Below are 14,074 nucleotides of genomic sequence, written 5' to 3'. Positions count from 1 at the left end.
TCATGTACGCCATTTCTCAGATGTTTTTTTTTTTTTCACGAGATGTGCAGTCTTGCTACTTACTTAAACTGCACAATGACATCTGTAAAGCAGAATCTTGTAAATTATATTCCTATAGGCAACATGCGTATGCATATTTAATTGGAGAGAGGCTTGACACTTGATTGCACTAACTGGGTCCGTGTCAGGCAACACGGGTACGACATGCTCTAGCTAGAAGCCATTAACTCCAATCACAACATCGTGACACGGAATGCCACTGAGGTTACCACCACGGACAAATCACTATTTAATTTCTTTTATTTTATTTAGTCTATTCATATTTTATTGTTTATTTTTGCTGTTTTTTTTTGTGTCAAACTGATTTTAATTCAATATAAATATTTGAATTGGAATTGTTTCAGGGGTAACTTAATTTCACACAGATAGGTAAGACTGTACATCCATTATCTATAGGCTATGTGGTAAATATAATGTCTTTTAAATTATATTTTTCATGATTGAAAAAAAAACAGTTTTTAAAATGTCTCAAATTTTGTTCACATGCAAAATGGAGGATTTAAAGGTGTCAGAAATTTCTTGAACTGTCCTATAATCGGTTCACTGTTGTTTTATTCATCAGTATCATGTGTCCTGGCTGGTCCATCAATATACCTGCATGTAAACCTATTACATATTGTAGTTTTAATTGTTTCACATTTTCTAAAAATCTATTCAATATTGTTGTAGTGTTTTGTCAACAGCAGGTGTCCTGGCTGTTCCGCTAGAAGCATAAAAGTGATCCAATGCAGGCATTGCCTGGTTGCCATTGCAACAAATGAGAAATACCAGACATTAACCACCAGTGTGATGAAGATTTAATTTAAAGGTCCAGCTGTTTCATAATATGGCTTTAGTACTTTATTCTTGGTTGAAATCTAGAACGGGTGGAGAAAAATATCAGGGGTGATAGAAGAGTTTCAGCTAAAATGAAAGGAAAGGTATACAAAACTGTGGTGTTGTTTGGTCTAGAGCAGGGGTCGGCAACCTTTACTATGAAAAGAGCCATTTCACCCACTTGCCCACTAAAGAAAAATAGCCTGGAGCCGCAAAACGTTGTATGTTTAAAACAACATTGGAGGGGAAAAAAAAGACGAGTTGGAGTACTCTTGCTAGTACTGGAGGTAAACTTTTGTTTTTAAATGAGCTCTAATTTATTTTTTAGAATCGTCAAATAACTCATTAATAATAATTAATAACTCAAATAACTCAAAGTATTACTCATTTCCCTTCATGTTAACCTGTCAGAGAGAACTGGATAGCATCCTGTCTGCTCATTCAGTCACCAGTCAGAACTCAGTCAGGATGCATTCATGGTCTCACACAAAGTTGGATTTTTGTAAACTCATAACAAAGACGTGCATTTTCACCACACGGGTGCTAAAAAATATTCAAGCATTGCAAAGGGAGCCGCAACAAAGAGGCTGGAGAGCCACATGCGGCTCTGGAGCCGCGGGTTGCTGACCCCTGGTCTAGAGACTAGAAAAGGAAACAGAACTGGAGGTAGCAGAGATGAGACTTCTGATGTTCTCATTGGGAGTGACCAGGATGGATAGGATCAGGAACGAGTACATCAAAGGGACATTACATGTTAGAGGCCTTGGAGATAAAGTCAGAGAAGCCAGACTGTGATGGTTCGGACATGTTTAGAGGAGAGATAGTGAATATATTTATCGTTAAGGATGCTGCGTTTAGAGCTCCCTGGTAGGAGTCGAAGAAGAAGACCAAAGAGGACGTTTATGTATGTAGTGAAGGAGGACATGAGGGGAATTGGTATGAGAGAGACAGATGCAGAAGACTGGGTTGGATGGAGGAGATTGATTTGCAGTGGCGACCCTTGAAGGGAAAAGCCGGAAGAGAAGACTCTTGATTGAAATCTTTTATTCCATGTCTGTGTCATCTTTTGTCAATAATTCACATGTTGACTATTTGGTAACAAATTCAAGCGAAAGGCAAGTCATGTCATGTTAGCATTGTCACATCGCAAACACCTTTTGTCCCCTGATGCGTGTACAGTATAGTAAGCGTCCCTGTCTATATGTGCCTGTGTAACACATTGCATGGAGTGTAAATGGAATGTATTCTCCTGGGGGGCTATTAAAAAAAAAAAGGCTTCTTTAGCCAGCACTTCCTGGACAAAAGTAAAGGACGATGTCATTGGAAGATACAGTATATAGTTAAGAAAATGTGGTACAAACGTGCTAAATAACAAGTCACTGCACCACTTCAGCAAAATGTGGCCTTGAAAAACATGTTTTTAATCATCCTGCATGGAAGGATGAGAGCACAAGTCATTAAAAAAAATAGGGCAAAAGTGGTGCAATTTTTTATTTCTTATTTGAAAAGCAATGCTTGCAGAGGTTCTTCAGAAACCATAGTGCCTCTGCCATATAGAGAATCTTTGACTAGAGTTTTGGCAAAAAGACTCACAGCACGGAAAAGTACTTGTCTTTCCCAGCATGTACTGGGAAATACTTAATTGTGTGTGTTTACATTTGCGTTAATTACTGCATGCAGATAATATGATGCTGGCCCTCCTCATCCATCAGCACCAGCTTGTGTTTACCTGTGCCAGATCCCATTTCTTGATGATTCAGCTGGGTTTTTACATTTTTTTTTTTTTTTTTTGCCAACCGGTTCTGATAAAACAGTGTGCACTCGAGATAAAAAAAAAAAAAAAAAAAGAACTGAAGTTTGCTTCTAATTTTATCTTGGCCTTTGTTGTTTCACTCCACATTTGTCATACTCGCTCTCCAGTCACCTTTTCTGGCATCTCGGCTGTCTTTTAGTGCTCAGACTAGCGTACCCAGTGGACAACCTATCTTGCTTTAGCACACCGTCCTTGCCTGGAGAGCTACCTTTAGACCTTATACACAAATATATCATTATAAATCAAATACATTTAAATCAATGGAGCCAATGCAGTTATTTTTGTAATAAATTAGGAATATTCAATAGCATGAGTAAATGTCTCCAAACCTTTGAGTCATACTGTAATTTCTATCCTTGTTATATATATATATATTTGGGCTGTCAATCGATTAAAATATTAAATCATTATTAGATTGGATTTTGTCCATAGTTAACTCACAATTAATCACATGTAATCGCAGAGAGAAATATGTTTTTATTGATAATAAGTGGGGGAAATCTTTGTGGTAAACAATTCAATGTGCAACTATAACGATAATTACATCAAATTTTATGTAAAAGCATATCAATTTCAGAACTATGGGCCGTTTTTTAAAATAGTCGGCAAGCATATTTTTGTATTACTATTTTTCTGTATTATTTAGCAAATTAGCTCTTAAACGTTCAGCAAATACAAAATGTGAGTGAGTGAGACCTCACACTTTTTTTTGTGTCAGCTCCAAACCTTTGACTTATATTTTATGACTTATATTATATTACCATATTTTCTCTACTTACTGTTTATAAAGTTAATACAGAGCAGATACTCACTTTTATGTCGTACAACCTCGTCTTCTGCATCTGTCCCTCTCACACCAACTACCCTCGTGTCCTCCTTCACTACATCCATAAACCTCCTCTTTGGTCTTCCTCCACGCCTCCTACCTGGCAGCATCCTTCTACCAATATATTCACTATCTCTCCTCTGGACATGTCCCAACCATCTCAGTCTGGCCTCTCGGACTTTATCTCCAAGGCCTCTAACATGTAATGACACTCTGATGTACTCGTTCCTGATCCTATCCATCCTGGTCACTCCCAACGGGAACCTCAGCATCTTCATCTTTGCTACCTCCAGGTCTGCTTCCTGTCTTTTCCTCATTGGCACCACAGTTTTGTATACCTTTCCTTCGCCTGACAATTTTCTTCTCTCCACCTTTGCACCTTACATGTTATTTAAAATAATTATTATTATTAATTTACTTCTAATATACAGTGCCAAGTTAAAAGACACCTTTTCTCTGAATTGCATGAGAACTTGTTGTTTAGCACAACATACACTTCTCCTAGGTTTCATATTTAATACAGATTAGGGGCAGTTTGATCCCGCCCCTCGTAGAGATGTATCATGTTGTTCCACCTCTCAGCTGGAGTGTGTGATAGCAGGATATTTGTTCATATTTGGCTGTTGACAGCTCCGGCGTGTAACCGAGCAGCGATACGAAGCAACAAGGACATTCACTCGGCCTTGCTGGGAGACGTTTGGGACAAAGAAAAAGTGGGACAAATAGTCTGCGTGTGTTATTGTTTAGTCCTGGTGGTAGTTTTACAGAGTAACAACACAGTAAAATAAAATACAGCACAAGCGTGCGTAATCAGCGTTAAACTAAGCCTGTTATTTGGAAACACAGCAGTCAGGTGCAATAATATTTCAGACCGTAAAATAGAGCCAAAGCACGTGAGAACATGCATGTCATTCCAAAACACAACACGAGTCCTCTAAAATAATGGAGAATAGATGATGATGAAGCTGTTATCGTAAGGTGCAATGATTACACATTGTTCCTTGAATATGCATTTATCAATGTATCCTTTGCTCCAACAATCCCCCCAACATCATCTCAGCAGGTATTACAATAGTGATTACATTTTCTCCCCCATTCTTTAATTAAATCCACTCTGTCTCACATTATTAACTCCACTCCTCCGAGATACTCCAGCGTGGAAATGAAACTGGAAGATAGATGGAAGGATGCTTGTGGAAAGTGTGATTCAGCCAGACTCCTTGACACCTCACCCCACCCACCGCCGTTGTTCTCTGTTTTAATCCCATTCGGTAACACACTTCCTGCCTTCTCCTTCTTTCTAAATGAGAATAGTAATAATGACCAATGGCGTAATCGGTCTATGCTGTATTCAACTTTTCAATCCTCAATGGTGTCTCCTGCTCATTTTTTAATTAACATTGCAATAGGAGGAGAGATTGGGATAAAGCAGCAAAGGTGAGATGGAAAAATGGGTCAAGGCAAGCTGAGGGAATGTAGGGTTTTGTTTTTTTTACTGAAGCAACAGTGCAGACTAGTGTCATAAGCAGGGAATTGCAGCACCATATTTAGAAAAATATTCTTCTGCACAGTGGACGCACGGTGTGAGTGGTTGGCACGTAGGTCCCACAGTTAGGAGATTGAGAAGACCTGGGTTTGATTCTCCGCTTAGCATCTCTGTGTGTTTTGGGTACTCCGGGGCTGCATGGTAGTCGAGTGGTTAGCACGCAGGCCTCACAGCTAGAAGACCCGAGTTCAATTCCACACTCTGAGTGGAGTTTGCATGTTCTCCTCGTGCATGCGTGAACTTTCTCCGGGTACTCCGGTTTCCTCCCACATTCCAAAAACATGTTAGGTTAATTGGCGACTCCAAATTGTCCATAGGTATGAATGTGAGTGTGAATGGTTGTTTGTCTATATGTGCCCTGTGATTGGCTGGCCACCAGTCCAGGGTGTACCCCGCCTCCCGCCCGAGGTCAAGTGGGATAGGCTCCAGGATACCTGCAACTTATGAGGATAAGCCGCATAGAAAACCGATAGATGGATGTTCCAAAATTATTGAAAATTACAATTTTTTAACCTTCTATATTATTTTTAAAATATAACAATGAAAAATAAATGACACATTAAAATAAAGAATAGGAAAATAAAATCAACCTTTTTGAGTTTTGTCGAATATATCAGACTGATGCAGTCCTTACCGTCTCATCTCATCTGCAAATAGCCTGAAAATCAATACAATAAAACCTTTTAAGGCCTCTCATATTGTCATATTGAAATGGTGGCTGTTGAGGTTGTATATTTAAGACGATGACCAACACTATCATATTTTCCGGTGCTCGGGGTTAAAAAAGAAAGGAAGCATATAGAGTTTCTTGAAAGTGGCAAATGGAACCTTAATGTGTTTTCCCCTTTCCTCCCTTCACATCCTCCTGTTTCATCATCTTCATCATCATCATCAGCCTCACTCAGCCCATTTACCCTCTTAGTCTCTGCTGCCTCGTAGTTCCGACGTGCTTATCCTGTTGCGTTGTCAAGTGGGTTATGCATGCAGATCAGATGCTGGTATAGGAGAGGAGTGATTTCATTGCTTTTTTCACAATACTTTGCCCAAATAGATAAGCATATTGGGGTGCAAATCTTAAATCATGCAATTTTCAATCACAGTTCTGTTTGAGACACACTATTTGTGCTTATGCAGGTATAGTTTCCAATGTAGTATAAATGTAGAGAAGTATGGCGTGGAAGAATGTGTTACATAGAGCCCTCTGAGGTGATTTTATTCAACTTTGACCTCTGGAAGCTGACACAACTAAGAATTGTAGCTGGTTCCATGTTTACTACATGTAGTGTATCGCATCATCATCATCATGTATAGGCACTTGTTCCAATACTTTTATTCTAATTGCCACTTGTCAGGAAGTGCCTAAAACAACAACCTTGCCTTTTTGCATTTTATTTTATTTAACTTGAGTTGGCGCTTTTTGGACAATTGTGTTGCTTTTGCAGAAAAAAGTGCAGTCAGATACGTTTGTTGGGATAGACACAAGAACAGATAATTGTCATGCAACAACAGTGACTTCTAGAAGCTCAAATAGCTGTAAAAAGTGTCATTCCTTCCATGTTTCTCCACACTAAAATACTGCGACACCTTGCCATTGTTGTGTTTAGGATTATGTGTCGCAATACTGCCAATTGTCAACGAGTGCCTAAAATAACCACTCTGCTTTTTGTGCACTTTTTCTTTTTGCAAGAATGCCATTTTGGACAAATTAATATCGTCTGTAATGAATATTCCAGTGACGCCAGCCTGTGGGAACAGAGGAAAGCGGTGGTGGTGGTGGTGGTGGGGGGGGGCATAGCAGCGCTGCCTCACCCCGCTGTGTGTTCATTTTTAGCAGCCTTCTTTGAGCTTTGACGAGCTGAGCGCAGACTTTTTCGACACAATGGTGTCAAACTCCAAAACAAGGGCTGTCTGTGAAGTTTCCACACAAACGAATGAGCGCCACACCTGCAGGAAGCATCCGCAGCGGGGCGAGCTGATGGGCGAGTTGCCTAATCTGTTAAATGTTTTTTTTTTTTGGACTGTGGCTTTGTGACCTGCTTCTTCATCGCTTGCATTACAACTTTAACATGCAATAATGCCCTCTAGTGGTCAAAAGAAGCAATAACTAGCACAGCCATACATTGAAATGTTGTGTTTGTGTTTCTACAGGGAAATTCAGAGGAGTTGTCTTCTTTTTCTTTCCTGCCCGAGTCGGAAATAGCGACTCTTTGTCCAAATAGGTAAGAATTTGTATATGTTTACTGCATTTCACAGTAAAATGGTTTTCAAGAAGCGAGCACAAATTACGTATAAGGTGCTATGGCGCTCTCTGGTGTACATGATTGGCCACTGCACATTATTTCCTTTTTTATTTTCCTGGTTGCTCGATTTATTTTTGTATTTTTATCGATTAACATTTTTTCAGAATTGTATTTGTCCTTTTCAAGAATGCCATGGCTGCCTCTTGCATTAGTGCTTACTCTTAAAATATTTTAATGTTTAAATGTATAATTTTTTATTTGATGTATTAATTTTATGTTCACTATATATATATATTTCTTTTAGCTTCACAAAAATAGTTCAGTGGAAGTAAACACAAGCAGCAACAAATGGCTATGGCACCCTCTACTTTGAATTAGAGCCTCCTGTAGTTATTTAATTTAATTTAATTAGAATACACAAGTAATTAATGAATTGATGTAGTGATTTAATAAAAAATGCTCTCTGAAACTAAACAAGTAAGACGTGTATAACTTGCAATATCTCCCTCCTGTTACCTTAGTGACTACTACTGTGGAATTTGAGTTAATTAGATTTTCTTGTATCTTCCAATATTTGCTTCTTGTGTTCTTTTTCATGAATAAACAAAAATGGCTTTCTGGAACTAAACAATATATTAATATTTTATAATATTAAGGATGCTCCAGCTCCTCTTGTTTTTGCTTTGAGAACCTCTAACACAACAACATGTGAACTCCACTCTTGCTACTTTCAAGCTGTAAAAGGGTCAGGGTCTCATCCATATGGCGGCCGTGTCTCCATTTTTTAAAACATGACATGCTGTGTTATATTGCGGGCAATAATAATGCAGGCTGGTGAAGGAAGAGGACTGTGGCAGTGGGCCAGCCGTGCCTTCTGTGATTTATGATAGCGCTGGAAGGCACTTCATGAGGTCACATTTTAGCCTTGATGGTGATATGTGTGTGTTGGTGGGATGCCAAAACAGCTAATACACAGTGCATTTTCATTCATATTCAATAAATAATCCTCTAGAAAGCTCCGAAACATATTGATTGATAAATTTAATTCAGTTTAACTTAATGTAATTTTTATATTTATATTATATATCAGTGGGGCAAATGGAACAAAGAAGGAGCCATTAAATGTTGGTGAAGGTCTGAATATCAAAGTAAGGAGGAACAATACATATGAAGTAATGTATGGCATTAAAGGAAAGGTTTGCACTTGGGGATAATAATGGACTCTTTCATGAAACGGGAGTGAGCCATTCCTTTAATGCCGTAGTGACCCAAACTATCCTCAACATTTCTATGTGACCCCTTTGTTATTTTGAATTATAATTTTGACAAATTCTTCTAATTGCAGTATATCTGGCGTCTTATGTACTGTTTTAATTGTGATTGCTGGTGTGCAAAATGCAATAAAATATTAAAATTAATATTGTTAGTCGAAAATGTTTGCACTGGAGGCCCACTTTATTTATTATTATTACAGTATTTGGTGCTTTTTTATATGATGCTAAGTCTGTGCAGGTTTAGCTTCTAGCTTTTATGGTGAGGAAAATGTTGGCAAATTCATTTTTTTTTGTATTGAAAAGTATGGAACCTTAACACAAACGTATCGAAATGAACCAAACCGTGAATTTTTAGAATGGTCTTCCCTCTCATTTAGACTGGTGTGTCGGCGAGGTACACCTGCAGCACCGGGCATGAAGGCGGCACGTGCATGACCCCGCAAGAGCAGCCTCGTTTTCTGGTAAGATGGCTTCAGTTATGACACTCATTCCATGTAACTGGACAGAAAAAAAAGACACTTAAAATTGGGATGCTCCGATTGATCGGCCACCGATGGGTATTGGCCGATGAAGGTGAAGAAGGGAAAAATAAAATACTTGCTTTAAAATGCTGATGCCCTCAGCAGCATTCAGAACAAACATGTCTGCCGTGTGGGGGGTATAAGTTTTGTTTTGGTTAGCCTCAAAGAAGTTCTAGACGATGTGGTTTTTGTCCTGGTTGTGGAACAATAGACCCCTCTACACCCTTGAGGGTGCATATGGGAACCCAACCGGTCCACATAGACTGAACCCAGATAAGCAGAAACAAATGGATGTATATTTCTTTTATAAAAACAAAATACTAATAATAACTAAAAGAAACTGCTATGATTGAAATAGCAAGAAAAAAAATTCTGTGGTTAGCTTGTGTAGGAGGAGGCCGAATGCAGCCAGTAGGTGTATAAATATTGCACGCTGAGTACATGGAGGGCTTTTTGGATGATAAATTATTACAAAGTCCAGTGGCTTCATGCCAACCTGCCTGGGAAGTATATCCCGCTCGGCTTCACCCTGCAATAAACCGTGGCTGGGGAATTGCGGTTTGGTTTTGTAGGCGTACCGCAAATAACATAGCAGCGATCCCAAGGAATATCACGCTCATCCCACATGCTGTCGAGCCTGCACAATAACAACAACAATAACAGCAACAACAGCGGTAGCAATGTAATGTTAGGGAAAGCACTTGCACGCATAGCGTATGGATGCAAAAATAGCCAAAACGTATGTGCTGTACTATGTTGGTGTAATCTGACCCAAATAAACACATTCAATATTGGTAGCCTACTCTGCAACAAAATGCAGTATATATATAAAAAAAAACATGACGATATGGATGCAGCACCTCTCATATGCAATATTTTGCCTCTTACATATCTTCAGGATATTGGCTGTACCTAATTGTGCGGCCTCAGTGTGCTCTCTTCGCTCAGTCACTCTCATTTGCATAAGATAATCATGTAACTCAGCCGAGCATAAAGTTAATGCTGTGATTCTTCCCATATAAAATGGCGTTTACAAAGGAGGATCGCAAAAATAAAGCCTATAAATGAGTAAAAAAAACCAAAATCTGGCATAAAATACTTCACAAATGCAGGCAGTTTAGTGAACAAGGAAAAAATACTAAAAAGATTGCTGTGATTATTCTTTTGAAACGTGTTTAAATGACATAATTCAGAAATACAAATAATTATGAGGGGCAGTTGACGTCCTCTAAAGTATAGATGATGCATTTTATCCAGTTGTGTGTTTAGATTGAAAACAATCATACTAATCAAATGTAAAGGATGCCTTTAATAAGGAGAACCACCAGAGGGAGCCCTTTCTTTATACAGTGGTGCCATTTTTCAGAGCAGCCTCCAATTTAACACAACCACCACATTATAAAATACAATTTAAATTGTTTCATGACTAACATTAAAAAAACATCAAATTTAAATATATTATTAGAATTTTAGCCATATTTATTTATTTTGCTTTATTTATTTTCATTTTCCAAAAGTCCAATTAAATTATTTTTTTTACTACGCCCCACTTTTGGAGATAAAACTATCTTCCCTTTATGTAGCATTACTTTTTTTTATTATTGTGGAGATAGCTGCATGCTCATGGGCTTCTTCATTGGGTAAATCGTGGTAACAGTAAGCATCATATATTAGATTCAAATTGAGGACTGAAGTTCCAAACATGTCCACTAGATGGCAGTGTATCAGTATGGATGGATGACAGATGACTGCAACGCGGCACAAAGGAACTTTTCCTAATTTTTGTATTGCCTACTGGAATGAAGTGCATGATCCATTTAGATGTGCTACGACGACATCCCAACTGCAGTTTTTTTTCCCTTGCCTCATTTCCTGTTTTTTCCGCCCCCCCCCCCCCCCCCCCCCCCCCACACACACACACACATTTCTCAGACTTTGCGGAGGGGGTTGTGTTGTGATGCACACGTACACACCTCTTTGCCATCTGTGTGTGCTGTGGTCTGCTACACTGGGAACAGTTGGGGAGGCAAGCGAGTGGAAGAGAAAGTGTCTCATGGCTCTTCTTCCCTTCCCCTTTCCACGAGCGCTCCTGCTGTGCTTTATCCCAGTCATCCCTTCTTCACTCTTACACCTCACACTTGCTGAAATACTACTTCAAATTAATCGTAAATAAGTGTGCAAATGTAGCATTTCGTGTGGGGAAAATGCAATTCAGATTTTTATACATATCTTTTGAAGGACCTTTCTTTCATGGGCAGCTTAGGCAATTTGAACATAAATGGCTTTTTCCCCATTTAGACAGCAGGCAAAAGTGGCTTCTTTAACTGGCGAAGCGATAAGAAATAGCAGCGCTCAGCAGCAGGAGGTCCGTGGAAAACGTTAATGTGCGTGTATATATAAAAAGATGTTTGACTTCCCCATCACTTCCAAGGGCCAGGTGCCATCTCAAGGTGACAAAAGTGCATTTGAGATAATTAGTGAGGGGGGAAAAAAACAGCTTTCCCTAAGACAGAGTAGCATCTTTTGCTAGCAGTAGAATTATCAGAGCAGTAGTGTTCAAGTTTCATTTTACATGTGCCACGCTTTGAACACCGATATCGTCAAACTCTAACCAAAAAGTAACATATTTTTCGATATTACTGCCATTTCTGATACATCTCGTAGCCGGACAATGACGACATAAACAAACACACTTAGCTACTTAGCTACAGCGCTATTCTAGCCAGCAACGTAGCACAGATGTGGGTTAAGAAATTTGGCAGAGGGGTCATCACTACAGGTTGGACCAAAAATTTGGTCACATACTGTCTAATACGTAAACAATATGTATGTAAATGTATTTTTATTCGAGTCAAAATGTTTACCCACCTCTGTGCTACATTGGCTGCTAGAATAGCATTGTAGTTAAGCAACTTTAGCACAATTTTTTGTTCATTTATGTACAAAATTATGTACAAAACTTGACATACTTGCTCACGGTCCAACAGAACGAAAACACAGCAAGTTAATGCATCACATAAATCAACAACTAAGTGCTAAACATAACACAAACCTTAAAACTACAAATGGGTGGCATCAAGCAGAACAACATACTTGCTCACGGTGCAACAAAATGAAAAACACAACAAATGAGCACGAAACAACACATAAATGCCCGCAAAGCATGCAGGGAAGTTCAGCTGCAACAATATGAACTATGAACAATAATCATTGATTAATAATCGAGATTAAGTTAACACATCCTTGTTTACTTCCTTAACAAATCTGTGAGTGCATCATGTTGTGTTGACATGTTGTCTTGTTAGGATTACACCATCTCCCCCGCCTCTGATTGTATCTGATGATTATGGCGTCTCAATCCTGCCACTGCGAGTCATGTTGCTAGCTACTGATTTAATTTCAAATGTTTAAATAAAGGAATTTGGAAATGGTGGGGCCGGATTAAGAAGCTTGTGGGGCCCAACTCTCATGTAGCAGCAATTTCTGCAGCAACCAGGAAGTGGTAGTACATGTGGTAGTTTAGTTGCAAATGCGAAAATTCTTAATAGTTCATGGTGTTGTATTTGTAAAAAAAAAAAAAAAAAAAATCTCTTGTCATTGTCAATGCAGTGAGCACACAAAATATTAGTAGCATTCCATTCTGGTAACCTTTGGGTGGCGTGTCAGCTGTAGTGGTACCAAAAGGGTGGCTGGAGTATGACGTAAGACGCCATTATGCTGATTTGTGGGCTGAAAATTGTCAATGAAAAATTGAATGGGAAGAACCGAAATTGTGCTGACTACTTACAATTACTAAAGTGTCTATGTAAACAGCTAAATTTACAAAAATAGCAAAAAATAGCCTTCTCATTATCAGTGTAGTTACTGTAGCCAAAAGGGCTGAACTATGGTCGCATTCCTGCAAAAGTCGAAATAACTCAAAACACTTAAAATAATGGATAAATGCATGGTTAGGTGTTTGTTTCCATTGGTAATACAACATAGCAGTGATCTAGTGTGATCAGCACAATTAATCAGCACAATTGCTTCTGAAATTCGTGCAATTTCTCACATTTTATTTGTTGCTCATCAATCCTGACTCCAAAATTGTAAAAAAAAAAAAATTGCAGTTGGATAAAAATCTTGCTCGCCAAAGACCCAAAGAAGAACGATCTGGATTCAAGTCTGCGGCACCCATATTTCATGACATAGCACAGAAGCTTAGGAGGCAATCAAGCATATTTAGCCATCTTTGCCTCTCACACTCTCACACATGCACACCCTCCCTTCGCAAAGCAATTATTACTCCCGAGTTTTTTACTGTGCCTCGCCATGGGGAAAATGAAGCCCCATACTTATCAGTTCAATGCATACACAAGTGACTGGGATGGAGGGCGCGTGCGGACGCGATTCGGCACGGCCGGTGAGGGGCTTCTGTCGTCAGCCCGATCAGCACATTTTTAGGGGTTAGCGGATGGGAGATACAGAGATAACCATAAACATGTCACCAAAAAAAAGGTTATTTGCATTCATATTGGAGAGTCAAATTGATGCGAGGGGGAGGTCAGACAGGGAAGGTGAGGGTTTATGACCTGTGTATAGCTCACGCTGTCAGAAGCTCTGATCTATCGGGCCAGCCAGCCTTGTCGGGCTTTACGCCTGATTATATTATCATGGCTGACAATCAATGCTGGTGAATGATCGCAAATGCACAAAAGGGGGGCCGGAGAAAGCCAACAGTGAAGCCGGAGTGCAGATCAGTCAATACCGTTCCTTGAATCGTATAAAACTGGCTAGTAAGGCATATTGGACACTTTTCCATGAGTTTTTCCATGCTGGTTTTAATGCTAATTTGTGGGAACAGTGAAGGGAACAGCATTTGATCATTACCAGGACATGACGTGCTGTCTTGTTAATCGGTCCACAAAGAATTGTCATGGTATCCCAAGCCTATAATTCCAATGTATGATGCCAACAGTCAGATGGAATGGTGCAAAAT

At 39.2% G+C, this 14,074-nt stretch overlaps 1 protein-coding gene across 38 annotated transcripts in view; it reads left to right on the top strand.

Moving 5' to 3' along the window:
- Window positions 1-14,074, top strand: part of LOC131124820 (receptor-type tyrosine-protein phosphatase delta-like) — a 330,087-nt gene that overhangs the window by 156,563 nt on the left and 159,450 nt on the right. For all 38 annotated transcript variants that reach the window (XM_058065610.1, XM_058065648.1, XM_058065645.1 and 35 more), the window contains 2 exons: window positions 7,210-7,280; window positions 8,953-9,036. The gene's annotated coding sequence lies outside the window, so the exon portion shown is untranslated. The remainder of the gene's footprint in view (window positions 1-7,209; window positions 7,281-8,952; window positions 9,037-14,074) is intronic.

The sequence above is a fragment of the Doryrhamphus excisus genome, chromosome 3, assembly GCF_030265055.1.
Source record: "Doryrhamphus excisus isolate RoL2022-K1 chromosome 3, RoL_Dexc_1.0, whole genome shotgun sequence".
NCBI classification, from domain to species: Eukaryota; Metazoa; Chordata; class Actinopteri; order Syngnathiformes; family Syngnathidae; genus Doryrhamphus; species Doryrhamphus excisus.
Note: the sequence above shows the minus strand (reverse complement) of the source record. Positions and strands in the feature narration are given on the sequence as shown.